Raw genomic sequence first — 16,597 nt, 5'->3', positions numbered from 1 at the left:
TGTGTCTCTACCATCACTGCTACAAAAGTGTGTAATCTTGTCAGGGACAGAAAGGGAGGTCAGGAGACTCAGGGAGGTGGGTACTGCACACTGGTAATCTCCAGTTTGCACCCAGTCCCCAACCTCTCATATGCTGCCTTCTGCACAGAACTGTATTAAATTGCACTATAATCACACTAGAAAACCACACATGACCTGCCATTTAACTTCCATGTGTGAGAGAATGGCTCCAAAGACACAAATTGCACGAGTCAATGTTTTAATATATACCTAATGTTTCATTTATACTTAGCACTGATACCCCAAAAACTCAAACAAAATCCTCAATTCATATTCCCGCCCTTTAAGGACTAAGTAATTATTTCTTTTTATCTTAACTGCAAATTTAGCTAGTCTATGACATTAATCATTTAAATTTCAAAAGATTGCCTGTATTTTCCTGATACAGTTTTAAAGAAATGCATCTCTGTAACACTGAAGTAATATTCCACAAGTTTTAAATGTAATTATGCATGTTTATACAAAAAATATATTAGGCTATACAGTGAACAAAGTCCATGCAAGATGAGTGGCAAGACTTCATAGTTTGTGTGGAAAGACAGTAATCGGTAGAGAACCAGAACAGAAACTAGAAGTGAGGAAGCAACTGTAAACAGCACTATACTATGTTGGCATCAATTTGATAGCAAGAATACAGGAAGTGAAGTTCTTTCTGTTTCTTAGGCAGAATACAGAAAAAAATCTTCTAGATCAAGTCAATTATCTGATATAAATGATGAAGATGGCAGTATTACTGAGCACAGTGTGTGCAAAATTAATGTCCATTGTAACTTTAGTGAGAACCTGGAGAGAGAGATAATGGAGATACAACCAGGGGACAAATTTACAGCAAGGATGTTACTTTTATGTATACAATTACCTGTCTCTTCTGAGTTACAGCTTTACTTATATGAGTACTTATTTACTTTGTATCTTTCTGATGATTCATACTGACTTGAGCGTGCCCTAGTGTACTTACTACAATAAAATTTACTGAAACAATCACAATTATATGATCAAAATCTTCAATAACCCAGCTGGCATTTAATACTGACACTCTGTCCACACATCAGGCTTCTATGCAGACTTGAGATTCTTTTTCTGTTCAAATCATATATTCATTTTTTATACATCTTTAAAACCATTTCAATGAGTTAATTACAATTCCAAACAGCAGATGTGGGGTTTAAAAGCCATAGGGTTTGCACCAGCAGGATATCTGAGCAAATATCCTGTTAACCTAAGTGAAACATGCAAAGATGTGGAACCAAGAAATTAGAGATGAAAAATAACATGGCTAAAATTAAGCCCACAAAACCTTTGTTTGCATTTATAGCCAAGAGCAGATCACCACCAATCTTATTTTAGTCTATTATTTAACCACTTTTCAATATGTTATATACCTTGGAATTCAATGAGACCAAGTTCAAGGTCCTGCACCTGAGTCAGGGCAATCCCAAGAACAAATACAGGCTGGTAGGAGAATGGATTGAGAGCAGTCCTGAGGAGAAAGACTTGGGGATGTTGACTGATGAGAAGCTCAACATGACCCAGCAACGCGTACTCACAGCCCAGAAAGCCAGCCACATCCTGGGCTGCATCAAAAGCAATGTGGCCAGCAGAGCAAAAGAGCTGTTAAATGCCAGATGCAAGATTTCAAAAAGATTTTCTGAAAGTCTTATGGGATTTTTTTCTATTACAGGAATATCGACTAAATATGTTTGTGTTTATATGTTGAAAGATGCTAAAAGACTGTCTCCTCACTTCGCTAGAAAATAAGCACCCATTTAACAAAAAAAACTTATTGCTCTAGTCATTGAATTCATTAATTGTTCTGAGATAGTATGGAGTTACTGTCACTTTTTTACTTATATAGTTCTTTCAGGTATATCAAAGTCCTGAGTAAAATAATGCTCATGTTTCAACACCATCAGCAAGGTATTATGCTATTAATAAATTGGATCATTATCTTTACTGAAGGAATATTATACTACATTAGCATTTTTGTTCAATCAAAGAATACTGTTCTCAAGCATGTTTCCCACTCATTGCCGCCTACTGTGCTCCACTTCACAGCATGGAACTGGTTTAGAGTCCAAAATCTGAATTATTTTCAGATAAAACTAAGCTAGAAGCTATGGAAGCATGGGTAATAGTGTCCACTCCTCCCAGACATCGAGGCCAGGGGACAGATTACTCCAGGCCCAAGGAAAACCTCAAAAAAATATAAATAACAGGAACATAATACACAAGCACCAGTGCATAAATCTACACATTCAATGAGAAAGCCTCTTGCTGATATGAACATAGCCTTTCTGTTCAGAGAAGTGCTACAGGAGTTTTGATGTTTAAAGGTACAAATCATTTAAACCCAAGACTTTTAAGAGAAATTATAAGCACTATGGTGAATGAAACAGATGGCAGGAAGTTTCTCTCTTCTTATTAGCTATATAATAATATAGTGGAACATCAAGTCCTTCCTTGCCAATGGTTGACCTTCTAACTCTATGGGTTTCCCAAAATATTCAGTGATCCTTGAGACTTAAGCTTCTAGGTTATCTATGAAAAATCCTTCTTGACAATGCATCTTCACCTCCTAAATAAAAAATTCAACAGGGTGATTCAGACTCCACTCTTGGTTCCATCTGCAGGGATTTAAACCTCTCTCCCTCAGGAAATATCTACAACCATGAACCTCTGGGTGATATTGGGGAGAATGTGCCCTCTATCTGTACTACTGACACTGTGACATCATGCAGACAGGAATTTGTCATAAATTGGATCAGAAATGGAGACCCCAAATTTAACTTTTTGATTGGGGCATTTCTGTTAAAGGCAGGAATACTCAATAACACTCCACAGGTTGTTGTAGCTACCATTACAGAAAGTGATTCCTAGCACTGATTTAAAAAAAAATACTTTACAACTGCATTTTGGCAGGGGTCTAATCCTGTGGTAAGTATTAGGTATGCTCTGAGAATACCTCCCAGATGAAGCTGCTCAGAGGATTTGGTAGAGAAATGGTTCCCAGATTGTTGCCAGACTAAGGTAGAACATAGGAAAACTCCAAGCAGGACACACAAAATAACAAGTGTCTAGACACATGGACACATTAAAACGAAAAGAAATTAAGGAAGTCAAGTGCATCTAGAATGAAACAGCTACTGAATAAGGTCTTTTTGGATCATACTTTAGGCTTCATGATCATAAGCCCCTTATTTGAGCTACTATCCAATTCCTCTGATTTTGAGACCTAGTAGTACTCTCCCTACAAAAGGAATAGCAGTATATTAGACAAACAGAGAGGGAAATACTCTGCAGAAACTAGAGGAGATGAACAGAAGGAGGCATATATACTGCAAGCTGCATAACACAACAGGCTTTACCAAGGTGGCTTGAGCACTGGAAGCCAGTCAGTGAACTCACCCTGAGTGCCAGGCAGCTGTGCTCACAGACCATTTCCAGCCCCTGAGCACAGTCCTTTCAGACTGGGTCAGATAGCACTGTGCTCTCTGTGGTCAACAGGCATAGCATGAAACCAGTGCAGGAAAGAACTTTTGGTATGCACTTAAGTTCATAATTAGGAAAGTGGGTAAGTGGATGCTTGAAGCTAATCACCTGCTTAAGTGCTTTCCTGAATTAGAGCCATACACTGGTATGACTGATAACTATATCTTTTCATAGACTCCATTTTATAATTCTACACAGAAGCAGGGAAAGAAAGTATTCGGGTTAAAGGAAGGGAAACCAAGCTGAATAAATTCTATTCATGCTAGTTTTGTTAGCTTTTTTCAATGCTGTCACACCAGTTTGAACTTTATTTAGAAATATGTTTGATTTTTGTAATTTGATATTGATATGTTTCTAAGCAATAGCCTATTTATACAAAAACATTTCATTTCCCTTTTGCTTTTTGTTTTACCTCATATTATAACAACTTTTACCATTTCTTACCTCTATTGCTAAACAGATACAGTTGTTAGGTTTGCAGTAATTCCAACCATAATTGTTCAGTGTATATGTTTCCTGTCCCTCACCTCAGTGAGAAGCTTTCTGAGTAAATATTTACAAGGACATAATTTCAGTGCAGTTTAATTAAAATGTTAATTTTTAAAGAACTGGAAATACATACAGTTGATATTATTAAAGCAAATTTTAAAAATCACAATAAATAAGAAAACATGAGCTAAAATTAGTATAATCCTATTGTTCATGGTAAACAACTGGACATTTATTCTTGAAAATGGTCATTCAGCATGGAATGTCTTTTGTTCACTGAATTCATACAAAACCACTTCCACACCTTTGTTGTGGTGTGGACATTTCTCCAAAATGTCATAAAAAGTGGAAACAATATTGTTAGCTGTTCTGGAAAACTCCCAGCTTTCCATAAATGTCGTTTATTCTGCTCACACCAGAATTGAGACAGATGTAGTTACAACAGTTACAGCATCAGCAAGGGCACCTATTAATCCATAGTTTGATCTTTGCTCTTTAAAAATTGTTGTTCAGGTTGTTAAGGACTCACTGCATTTCATTTCAGGGGTAGGGAACTATCCCTGTGCCTGTTACATTTCAAGCTTGGTATTACACTTTGCTCCAGAACAAAAAGATACCATACATAGCCTCAGTCTTGCATACTTTAAACCAAGCTTTACTAAACATTCACCTTGGAAAAAGTGACAAAAATGGTTAAAGGATGACAAAAGAAACAATTATTTTGCAGATGCAGAGCTGAGAACAAAACAAGAACATAAAGATCTTTATTCTTTACCTACAGTTAGGTAAATTAGGATAGAATTATTAGAAGTGCGAACACTTGTCCACATAAGGCTTTAAGTTATACAAAAAAAGAACCCAAATTCAGCCAGAAGCTTGACATTAGCTCACTTTCCCCTTTTCTTAAAGTCACCCAAAGATATGATAGATTTATAATCCCTAAAAAGAAGTTCTTTGGGACAAATAATGAAGTAGAACAAACTATGCCTGTAACTAGAGCAAATTCAGAAATATCGAGACGTTTAAAAAATGGTCTGAGAACAAATCTGTCCCCTACCTTCTAAACCCCTAGAGGCTACAACCTTCCTTGAAGTTAATTTTTCTTGCTCAGAAATTCCCCAAACTAAATACAGTCTGTACAAATGCCTCAACAAAGACAAATTTTTTCTATTCCCTCTGAGGCTTGACTACTTGAGTATTAATGCTACTATAACTTAACCCTAACTCTTTTACAAATTTGTTTCCTGTAGAAATTCACTATGTCCTCTTCCTCAGGCTCTTTCTCACCCTCCTAAAAAGGCAAGAATTTTTCTCATCAAGTAGTAAAGAAATCACTTATTGTAGTAATCCTATTATTTCACACTGACCTCTTCTCCCAGGTGAATATGGTTAACTGGTCCCAGGGGAATTTCCCCCCTCTCTCTATGGACTTCACCTGAGCAGAGTGCAATGCCCAGAGCAGTAGAGACATGTAGCTGTTCTCTTTGTGCCCGGTCATAGATTTATTAACAAAGCATAACACAGAGTAAACTATGTACAAAAAGTTCAATTGACTATCATAATAAGCCTGGTTATAGTGCTTTTATTGGGTAATCAGGTTAGATAAAAATAGCCTTTGTGTTCTATTTTCTAATCTGAAATGCATCTCTTTTAAAAGAAAGGGGGAAAAAAGGAAACAGATACTGATTATAGCTGTGCTGGTTTCATCTGGGGTAATTTTTTTTTCCAGTGGCTGGCATGGGGCTATGTTTTGGATTTGTGCTGAACACAGGGTTGATAATGTAAAGATGTTTTTGTTATTGCTGAGCAAGATTTACACAGTGCCAAGGCCTTTCCTGCTTTTTGTACTGCCACGCTGGCAAGGAAGTTGGCTGTACATGGGAAGCTGGGAGGAGACACAGCCAGGACAGGTGACCCAAACTGACCAAAGGGACATTCCAGACCATATGGTATCATGCTCTGTATATAAAGTCAGGGGAAAAAGTGGGGGACACTTGGAGTGATGGTGTTTGTCTTCCCAAGTCACCATTATGCATGATGGGGCCCTGCTCTGCTGGGGATGGCTGAACACCCGCTTGCCCATGGGGAACAGTGAATTAATTTCTTGTTTTTCTTGTGCTATTAAACGGTCTTTATCTCAACCCATGCGCTTTCCATCTTTTACCCTTCCAATTCTCTCCCCAGTCCCACTGGTGGGGGAGTAAGTGGCTATGTGGGCCTTGGTTGCTGGCTGGGGTGAAACCACCACAGGCTCTAATTTAGGGAATAGTGAGCTTGCATTTTGCATTTCTCAGCTCTTGTACTGGGTAATTTTTTGAATATATTTTACTTTGCTCTGATTCTTTCGAAGATGGCACATTACAGGGGTTTTTTATTCTGTTTTGGGTTTGCTTTATTGTTTTGTTGCTTTTTGCATCTTTTTAATAATAAATCTGATGATACTGCCTAAAAGCCCACAGTATGTGCTGAAGATAGGAGCATTAGTTATGTTAGAGGCAAGCGAGCAGATCTTCAAACAACCTTTCCAATAAACTCCAGGATCCCCACTCCTCCTTAGCAAAAGATGCAAGAGGACTATCAGATCACTTAATATGTTTGAGGAAAGATGATTTCTACATCATCATTTCTTAAGCAAGCTATATCAAAATTAAAAGAAATCTCTCTAAAATGAAACTTCAAGAAGCTTATGGAGCTTAGAGGTTTGTATACCTTAAAACAAGAGGATTTCCTTACAACCTCTTTCTCTAGCTACTCTAGCCTGTCACTTATACAAAGAAGCTGTATTTCTTCTCAATAGGCAGTAGGAAAGACTCTCATAGTGACCCTTTCTTTGCATATTTTTGCCGCACTGGTAAGACGTCACTCATCCATGTCTCTAATTTTTGTCATATTTATAAGAAGGAATGTGAAGGAAGAAAAATGTGTTAGAATATATTTCAATATTCCTTTCTCTTGACTTTAATTTTCATAGTGAGCTTTGCTTGCATGACAAGGAATTGCTACTGGGTTTTGCATGTGTACATAGGGATATTTATGTGTGTGTGTGTATATACATATGTGGTTTTGTTTCTGAGAGAGAAAAATCTGTTGCAGGTGATCTGGATTCTGCATGGAATTGAATTGTTTCTTCACCTTTAAGGTGTTTTTGTTGTTTTCAATATTACAAACTGGCATTTTAAGGAAGCATACTGGCTCAGAAAGATTTGTTATACCTGCATTTCTCTTCTCCATAGCACGTTATTGCTTGGCTGAATACCTCTGTAACTAAGAGGAAATGTCTTTCCAGATGATCTAAAGGGTGACCATTTTCCCATCTCTACAATCTCCACCACTGTTTAAGTTTTGATCTTTAGATAAACCTACTACCTCATTTTCTTTGCTCTAGTCAGAGCAGAGATGTGCTTCCCAGAGTAAATTCTAGCAGTAGATGGTATAGCTGATTCCTGTGTTGGATAGAACAGCTGAACATCATATACTGTAGGAAGGGTCACTGTGAAGTGTAAAAGAGAAAAGCAAAATCAAATAGCTAGTAGCTGTCTAGGTGCATGGCCTGTTTGGTGACCAGCTGTGTATCCATGGAAGGTCTTATCATGAGGGCCAATCTGAATTCAAGTTTCTCCTTCATTTGTTTCTCCAGCTTGCTTTTGTTTCATGCCTTCCCCTTGGCTTTTGTCCTCTACTGTGTGTATGTTTATCAACTCATCCTAGGTATGGTTCTTGTATTATCTATTGTATAAGTAACAGCGGCATTACTTTATTAGCAAACTCCAAGGTTTCACTTCTAGTGAAACAAAATGCATCCCAAATAATATATGCCGTAAAGAGTGGTGATAGAAGTTGTGTAATAATATTAAACACTTAATGATGAACTCTCTTCGTATCAAGACATCCTTGGATGACATTGATTTGTCACATGCTGTGTAAGACTGTTTATGACAACTTTGATCAGAAGTACTCAAATTTAAGAAACAATCAGGCCACAGATGGCATTTAATCTAGTCTTTGACTGAATTAATTGGTTTCATAATTGGGTACACATGGAGCTCTTTAAACATTAATCACAGTCCTCTTAGATATCTTTAACAAGAGAAAGTATGGCAGTTCTAACCAAATGCTTTGTGAAGCTGAAAATAACCAGAGTGTGTGTGTCCTAGGAAAAAAACCCAAACCTCAGAATGCTGTGATTGTATTTAGTTCTGCAGAGATAAGAAACAGCAAGATGAGAATTAGCACGTTTTGTTGAATTTAAGAAACATTTTGTAACTGCACGGAGGGAGGAAACTTGTTACTGTTATCCCTCCACTGAGCACAGAATTCAAGATCAAAATTGCTTTGGATTTTAAAAGCTTATGCAATTCCTACAATGATTTTTTTGCTAAATCTATTCTAGTTTCATAGACCTGTAGATACAATAATAAAGGACTAGAGACCACTTAAACCATCAGCAACAAATGCTGTTGGCTTAAGACATTCCGAGCACTTCCTTTGATCCTCCAGTCTGATGGAGTAGTTGAATATCACTAGAATCTATATTAAGGAAGCAACACCTGTTTGATAAATGCTGAGGAAAAGCTGATTGTGAGAACGCATAAAAGGCTAAGAATATGAGAAATAAACTAAATAGGGAGGGCTTATTACAAGGGTATGAAAAGTACTCACTATGAAACCTTGTCAGCCAAATCTGATGAAGTGATGGTACAGCCTCATCTTGTAAAAATGTTTGTGTAACATTTAAGTGGTTAATTTTTCATTTTTAATAGTAAAACACTACAGTTAGGATAGAGTTTCTACCTTAAAGAACAAAACATCATCAGCTGTAACACTTGCATTACAAATTCTGTTTAAAACCAGAAGATAGGAGCCTCTTGGCTTTCCTTTGAAAGAAACTGCAAACATTATAGTGCAGAAAAGGTTGAAAACATACCTTGATTCAACCCTAAGCAGAAAGGCAAGAAAAAATGCAAAAGGGAATGCAATAGACTAGAGAGAATGGATGGAAAAGGAATAGATCTGAATCACTGTGGCACTGGGCCCATACCTGAGGGAGAGGGATCCCAGCATTGCTCTGACGTGCTGCACACCAGCTTCTCAGCCAACTTGTCCTGCACTGTGGGGAGGTATTGCCATGGAATATAGATATCTAGCTGTGCAAACATCCTTCATGGCAAACGGTGGGAAATTAAACGCTTAAATTTTAAACAAGAGGAGGAAAAGGACGAAACCCTCAAAATGTTTGTTTTTTTAGGGGAAGTTGCCTTGTGTAAGATAGAAAAGGAAAGGACTACTTCTCTTTGTATCTCAACCCATGAATACTTGAAATTAAAAAGGCTTTTTCAAGTATGATCAAATTACGGGAAAGGACAACAGCAATATCATGCTTTTTCTCATGATGATCTGCAGTAGATCATCTCTGCTGTTTATTTTTCTCAGCAGGAATCCAATGAGGAACTGTTCAGTTTGCCATATTCAGCCTACTGTGACTTCATTTTTTTTTAGCTGAGGGGAATACTTAATGTAGTCCTTAAAAGGAATACTTAATACGAGTCTATACTAGTTCTGTTACTTTCTTTGAACTAGCCTAATACAAAAACAGTCTTTAAAAATCAATGTGAAAATGGTAAATGTAAGAAAATAATAAAGTTTAAAATAAACTACTTGAGAAATAACATGAACAACGACAAAAAAAAAAAAACATTCCAAGTTTGATTTTAAAATCTCAGTATGAAAAAAGGGAAAATAAGAGAACATCTTGGTTATGTTGAATTTACTGCCTTTACAAAATACAAATGTTATTTTCAGTACTTTTGCAGCACTACTGAGATTGATTATAACCATGTGAAAAGATACTTATTGAGAACCAGCAGACAAAAACCCAAATATTTCAAGAATGCAGTTATGTGAAGAAATCTAAAGTCACAGCAAACTAAACCCCACAACACTGATCTAGCTACTGAAAGAGTTGCATTTTCGTAATAACCAGGTCCTTTTTTTTCAACTTATTTTGGGTCTGAGAAATCATATTACTCTCTCTCTGTTTTGCTGAAAGGATAGTGAATTTCATACACAATATTCCTTCTTTTCTTTTTCTTCTACTTTTTTTCAATTCAGGAAGTTTAGCTTGAAAATGAAGTTATGGAATTGGTAGAAAAACAGGGAAAGGGGAGATCGGTGGGGGATTCAGAACATAACCTAAACCACATGCAATTCTGCTAAAAGAAATGTTATACATAAAATTGATAAGATGAAGCCTAAAGATGTAATAAAAATAGTTATTCTAAATCAATCCATGAATATTTCTACTTCAAGAGGCAAAAATTCTGCAAGTGATGTTACAGAAAATAAACTGCTTTACCCAAGTGACTACCACCCATAGTGGGTTCTGCTTAGGTTGGTTATAAATTGCAGCCTATTCTGGAAACTGCAACTGGAAAGACGTGCAAAGGACTCCAAAACATGGCTTTCTGCAGTAAACCCAAAAACCTGTTACAGGAATACACCTTCCTCCTCACCAATTCACACACACATCCACTCCTGCGGAGATGCTAGAGACCTAGGAGGCGATACCCTATGCTCTGCTTCCTGGCTAATGGCTCTCTTGGAGAAGCCAGCTTGAGAACTGGGTGTTGCTTATGTGATACTGTCCCTTTCCATTTAGATTGCAATCCTTCAGGAAGAAGGAACAACCTCCTGTGATGCTCCACACATGCTGTATCTTGTCACATGCTCTGTTGATACAACTTTCATACAGGGAAACCTACTCAAGGGGACATTTCATACAGAGGGGTAGGTTTGGGGGAAAAAACTTCTCCCTTAGCTTAAATAATAATTAAGCTGTAGTCTGCAACAGAAGTAGCAGTCATTGTCTTACTTAGCTCTAGCAAGTTCTTAGCTACTGTAATTTTAAAAGTTATTCAAAAAGACATAAACAGTTCTATGTCTTTTCAATTATAACACAAGTTTGGATTACCAGTGCATTCTCTGACGGCTGGCTCAGTATTTCATGTCCATCTCTAATATTAAGCTGCAATTAGTGATCTATTCTCTCTGGATTTAATAGCAGTATATTTTCAGCTGCCGAGTTGCTCTACTGATGGCATACTTAAATTACATGGCCACATGGGAAACTTTAGAGAGAGTGAGTGACATTACTCGGCTGTGTGGAACATAGGATAACAGTTTAAATGAAAGGAAAAACAGCCATATTTGATAGATAGTGCTATAGAGACATCACTTAGGAGTATATATCGGATTTTACCTTCCCTCCAAATTTAATTTTAATAGTCGAATAATGACATATTAAAACAGAAGTCTAATCTATAGTAATTTGTTACTTTTTGGCATTTCAAGCTGACTGCTTTCACTAACACACCTATTTCTGCCAGACTACTACTGAAACAAGATATACCATCTTCATAAGAACACTTTGAGAATGATAAATGTTTTGAATTAGTACTGAACAAAAGTTTCTGTTCTACTTGGTTTTTATAACACATCATTGAGTCTTTCATATGGCTGCATATTAATATTTTATTTCACCTTATAAGCCTGTGTTGTTTAAAGTACCATTTTTTTCTACCTTACTGAAACAGCTCTGCTTTGAGGAACAATTTGATAAAGTAACATGATTTTACTACGATCAAGTGTGCTCGGCTCACCATAAAAGTTGTGTGATCGTTCTTCTAGCTCTAAGGATTTGTCTAAATACAATGCAGCCTTCATACATGTGTGCTCTTGTGTAGCAGAACATGCATGTGATGCGACCGTGGCCCTTTGGCCCTTTGGCCTCAGATCCTTAGTCTCTAAAGAGTAACAGTAAACAAAGACCTGAAAATAACCCATGAAAATTTCATTGTATATTCTCAAATGGTATAAGCTGAGAGCTCTATTCATGTTTTAGTTACCCACATAAAACCAAGTGCATCTATTTTATAAACATTTACTGTAGAGTTTCATTATAATGCTTGCTTGCTACAAACAAGGCTAGTTTGATATATGGAAGTGACATCTCTATTTAACTATAGTAGCTGATATAAGTAGACAGGACATGAAGAATATTGGTATTCTTGAAAGCCTGCCTGCTTTTCACTAAGCTAATTAGATGATGTGATAAGAGCGCATCCACTCAGATACAAACTTTATTTCACCTAGTTAGATGCTCACAGATTTAACAGCACTACTGCTAGAACACCAGAATCATATTTCCATTTTTTAACTTCCTATACAAAGGACAAAGATGTTTGTAAAAAATGGTCATCTGTCTGAAATAATCATGTTTCATGTACTTAGAATTAGGTCAATAGCAGGAGCAGAAATGCGGGCAGTGGAATCAACTAATGCCAATGAGAATCACAAAAGCAGACCCTGTAATTAGGAGACCAGCAGTATTTTTAATTGTATATTCTACTGAAATACACAGTCACCAAACACTAATTATATAGCCCAAGATATACCCGATATGTGTGATGTGATTTTGGGGGCTTTCCTGTGCAAGGCCAGGAGCTGTACTCAATGATCCATATGGATCCCTTCCAACTCACAATATTCTACGTACCCTGAAATTTCAGGTGTAAACAGATCATTTCTTTCTTCATCTGTAAGATACTTGATATTAAATTATAGTCTCTCCACCCATCACCATTTCTAAACTATTTTGAATTTTATATGAGCACAGAGATAGAAAAGTTCTAAACCTGGAATGCTTACAAATTGTACTTCTTCCTGGTGATCCAAAACCAATGAGGAGACCTGAAATTGCCTGACTTTTCTGCTCTGTTAAAAAGCTCATTCTTTCACTTGTGTATGAAATGGAAATTTTCCAATTGTTCCTATTAGAGTTTGATCTTTCATTTTCCCTTAATGTCCCTTCATTTTCATTTAGAACTGATGAAAATGCAAAGAAATGTTTGGGGTTTAACTTTCAAGGCTCACAGGGCCCCTAACCCAGATATCAGCAACATCGGGATTATGAACATATTTTTGTGTATCTTTGCACTGATTGAGGTTGTTATGAAAATTCAAAATCTAAACTACTAGCTTAAGGGTAATATTTTTACCTGGGCTGTGCTGCTTGCCACCACAGTCAGGGAAGTGATAGCTAATGGGCTGGCCCCTCTCTCACAGCATTCTTGCTGCACTCCTCTACTGCTGCTGGTCCAGCTGCCTCTGCTGAAGGAAAAAGAATAGGTTGTACATCAAACTTGGAATAGTGGACATATCTGCTGTCTGTGTTTGTAAGTGCAAACTAGTATTCCCACTACTTACTAAATAACCCTTACTCAGTTTATCAGATTCTGTATCTAAATGACCACGTCAGTGTTTATGATGAAATATCCTCTAGTGTCATTATTTCCACCCTTCTATTTTCTGTTGCAGTGTATCTTTCAAGTATCAATTATTATCTGCAATATTCATTAATAAAGCTATCACACAATTCACCATTTAACCCCTTCTGTTTTACCAAGACACTGACAATTTCAAGGTTTACAAATTGCATTCATGAGAGAGAGGAGCTCACCACTGAAGGATGTATTCACCTGCAGATTGCATCTGCAGAAGGCTTGATACAAGGTTTTGACTGTTCGACTGTTTTAATTACACTTCATCATTGCCCTCAGTTTCCATAAAGCAGTACTCATGTGACAAAGAGCCATGCAAAGCTGTCTGTACAGGAGTGAATTTCACCTTTGGGGATTAATTACAAAGAGGTTTTGGTGATGAACAATTTTGCAATGTTTCAGTAAGATAGTTAAATCTCCCCAATGTGTTAAAAAAATTAATTCAAAATGTCAGATTTTGATGGGGTTGTGGTACCAAACTGTAAGCATCTGTGACTATTTTAACTTCTCTTTACCCCCAAATAAATAGGAAATTAAACATACAGGAAGAACAGCAGTAATAATTCCTGTCGCTTCAGAAAAATTGTACTGGACTTTGTCTCCAGAGCCATTTCTAAGTAACTGGCACTCTGATCCCATAAAAATTAGCTAGGAGAGGCAGCTAAAATTAACTAAATTGAAATTATCCCTCACTGCTCCAGCTTCTGCCCTCAATCAGCCTTGGAATTTTGATCCAACCCTTGTCCAGAAAACTGGAAATGTTTCTATAAAATGAAGTACAAATACACATAAGAAGTAATCTCTTGGCTGGAAACTCATTTTCATAGAGAAGAAAAACCAGTACCGTTAATGTAAAAATAACATCCCTGAAGGTTTGATGAAGCAGGATCCTTGGCTTACCTGGTTCAGTTTTGTTCGGAAAAATAAAACATCTCCAAGGGAGGGAGTGGTGGAAAACTAGTCTCTACAGCATATCTGATTGCTAGGCAGTATTTTCAGAAGGACTAAGAGTTCAAAACCTAGGCAACTATAAAAATTCAGTTGGAAATGCTTTCGTTCTCCTTTTCTCCTCCTTCTGTCTAAAATCTGCCCACCAAGCTTTTTAGTTTTGTTACGTTTTTCTTTCATGCCTGGAGAAGTCTCTCAAACAGGAGAGACCTTGAAACTGTAACAAATATTATGTTAATTTTGCAAAATGAGAGAGGGGGTGTAGTTGCTTCCCTACTCTTTATTTAATCATAGAAACCTCAAAATAAAACTCCTCAGATGGGGGACATTTGAGTGCCTGTAAAACTGATTCATGTCACACAAGCTCAGGGATTCAGTTAAACACCATTCATGCATTAAGCTCAATTAGCTGTTTTACAGAAGTGACAAAGTTTATTTTTATGAAATTGTTTTACAAAAAAAAAAGTGATCTGCCATCTGTTCCCCAAGTTTTGTTTGTTCCAGTGGAAGCAGAACTGATCTTCAGGGCTGTCCTCCACAAGCAATTCCTGAATGTTTTCTTCACCCATAAATAAAGAACATATTTATGAAGTTCAGAAGGAAATATCCACCAGGTAAGGTTTGCATTAGAAACCAATGCATGACAGATATTTTTTAACCAGTCTTACAGCAAAAAAAAATTTTTTACAGGAGGGGTACTATTAGTTTGAAACTGATGCATTATCCAAATAAAGTTACATTTTAGTTTGTGTGGATTTTCTCTTCTCTGAGTTACCTTGGGTTTTGCCATTTCTTTGAGGCAAGACTGAAAATTTTTGTTCCTGTTTGGAAGGCCAGTATGAGACCCAAGGTACTTGCAACAGATCTGAGGCGAAGAAGGAGACTGGTAAGTTGCTGCTTATTTATTGCTGGCTGCCATGATGAAAAGTTAGAGGAAGCAACAGGCTGCCTTTTCACCTGCACTTCCAGTCTTGCCATTCTGAAATGCTCCACTGAAAGGTGGTAAGGGCTCCACTCCCACACAGCGTTTCTTCTGATAGTCTACACAGATAGGTAGAGGGATGAATGTGTGGGGAGCTACTTCCCCTTCATTGTTCAAACTTGAAGCTCTTGTGCAGTTTTGACACAGTATTGCTGCTTTTAACTCTGCTCGTGTCTAGAACAAGAAGAAAATTTGGTATAGATTGAGTGATTTGGTTCTTTCCAGCCTTGTTCCTTCAACCCATATAGGGGAGTACGGGGAGAAGCAATGGTGCCTTGTCTTTTCTATGGCCTTATTAAATCCTGTTTTCTATCACAACCTTCAAATAAACACAGAAAATGTAATTTCTTGCTGAAGTAACACTGCTTACATAGACTGCTATGAGAAGGGGAGCCAGGGGGAGGAGGAGTCACTCAAAGATGCACCAGGATCTGAGAAAATTGCAAGATCTTGATTTTTCTGTCTGGGGAATTAAAGACTGCTAATTGCACTCTTGCAAGGCATGGGTAGCGATTGTCACATTAGACTCGTGCGGAGGGATACGTATCTTGTGCTGGAGGCACAACACGAGGGTGACTGTGCAGAGCAGCACAACCGCCCATCCAAGTGGTTGTCAAGTGCTCCAAGTAATCCAATCTGACGTGTGTGTGTTAACTTTCTTGCAGTTACCTTAATTCGACTTCAGTTTGTAGCTTGATAGTAAGCCTTCTCAGGCGTGCTCCCAGATACTGAACTAAACTGATTTGGCTCCTAGTTTCCACGCTAGTCTTTTCCAAAGGGGTGGTGGGAGATAATGCTGAGTGACGCCAGTCCCCAGCAAACCTCCCTGCCCGGCTGTACACCCCCATAAAAACTGGACTGAAAGCAAAGCCGCTGAAAACAGCCTGGTGAACTGGGCAGTAGTTCAGAGAACTTTGAAAATCTCCCTAGGGAGTGAATGTGGCGAGCTGGTTCGGAAGGCACACCGCTGTGTGACAGCCGCGTCCGTGCGGTGGTGGCAGGGGTGGAGAGGGAGCGGGCTGGCGGCAGCCAGGGGATAGGTGTGGGCGAGGGGCTGGAAGAGGTGGCGGGGGCACCTGAGCCAGGAGCCCCGCTCCAAGCAGCGCCCAGGGCAGACCGTGGGATGAAGGAGAGACCCGCGCCGGTTTTTGAGGTGCTCTGAGCGCGGCGCTGTGAGGCACCGCGGCTGCTAGCAGCGCCGGCCGCGCTGCCCACCCGGGGAGAAACCTCGGGGGCGGCGCCGCTCCCCTCCCGCACGAACTACAGCTCCCGGCGTGCCTTGCTGCCGCCTGCC

Source organism: Corvus moneduloides, chromosome 5 (assembly GCF_009650955.1).
Source record: "Corvus moneduloides isolate bCorMon1 chromosome 5, bCorMon1.pri, whole genome shotgun sequence".
NCBI lineage: Eukaryota > Metazoa > Chordata > Aves > Passeriformes > Corvidae > Corvus > Corvus moneduloides.
This window is presented reverse-complemented; position numbering follows the sequence as displayed.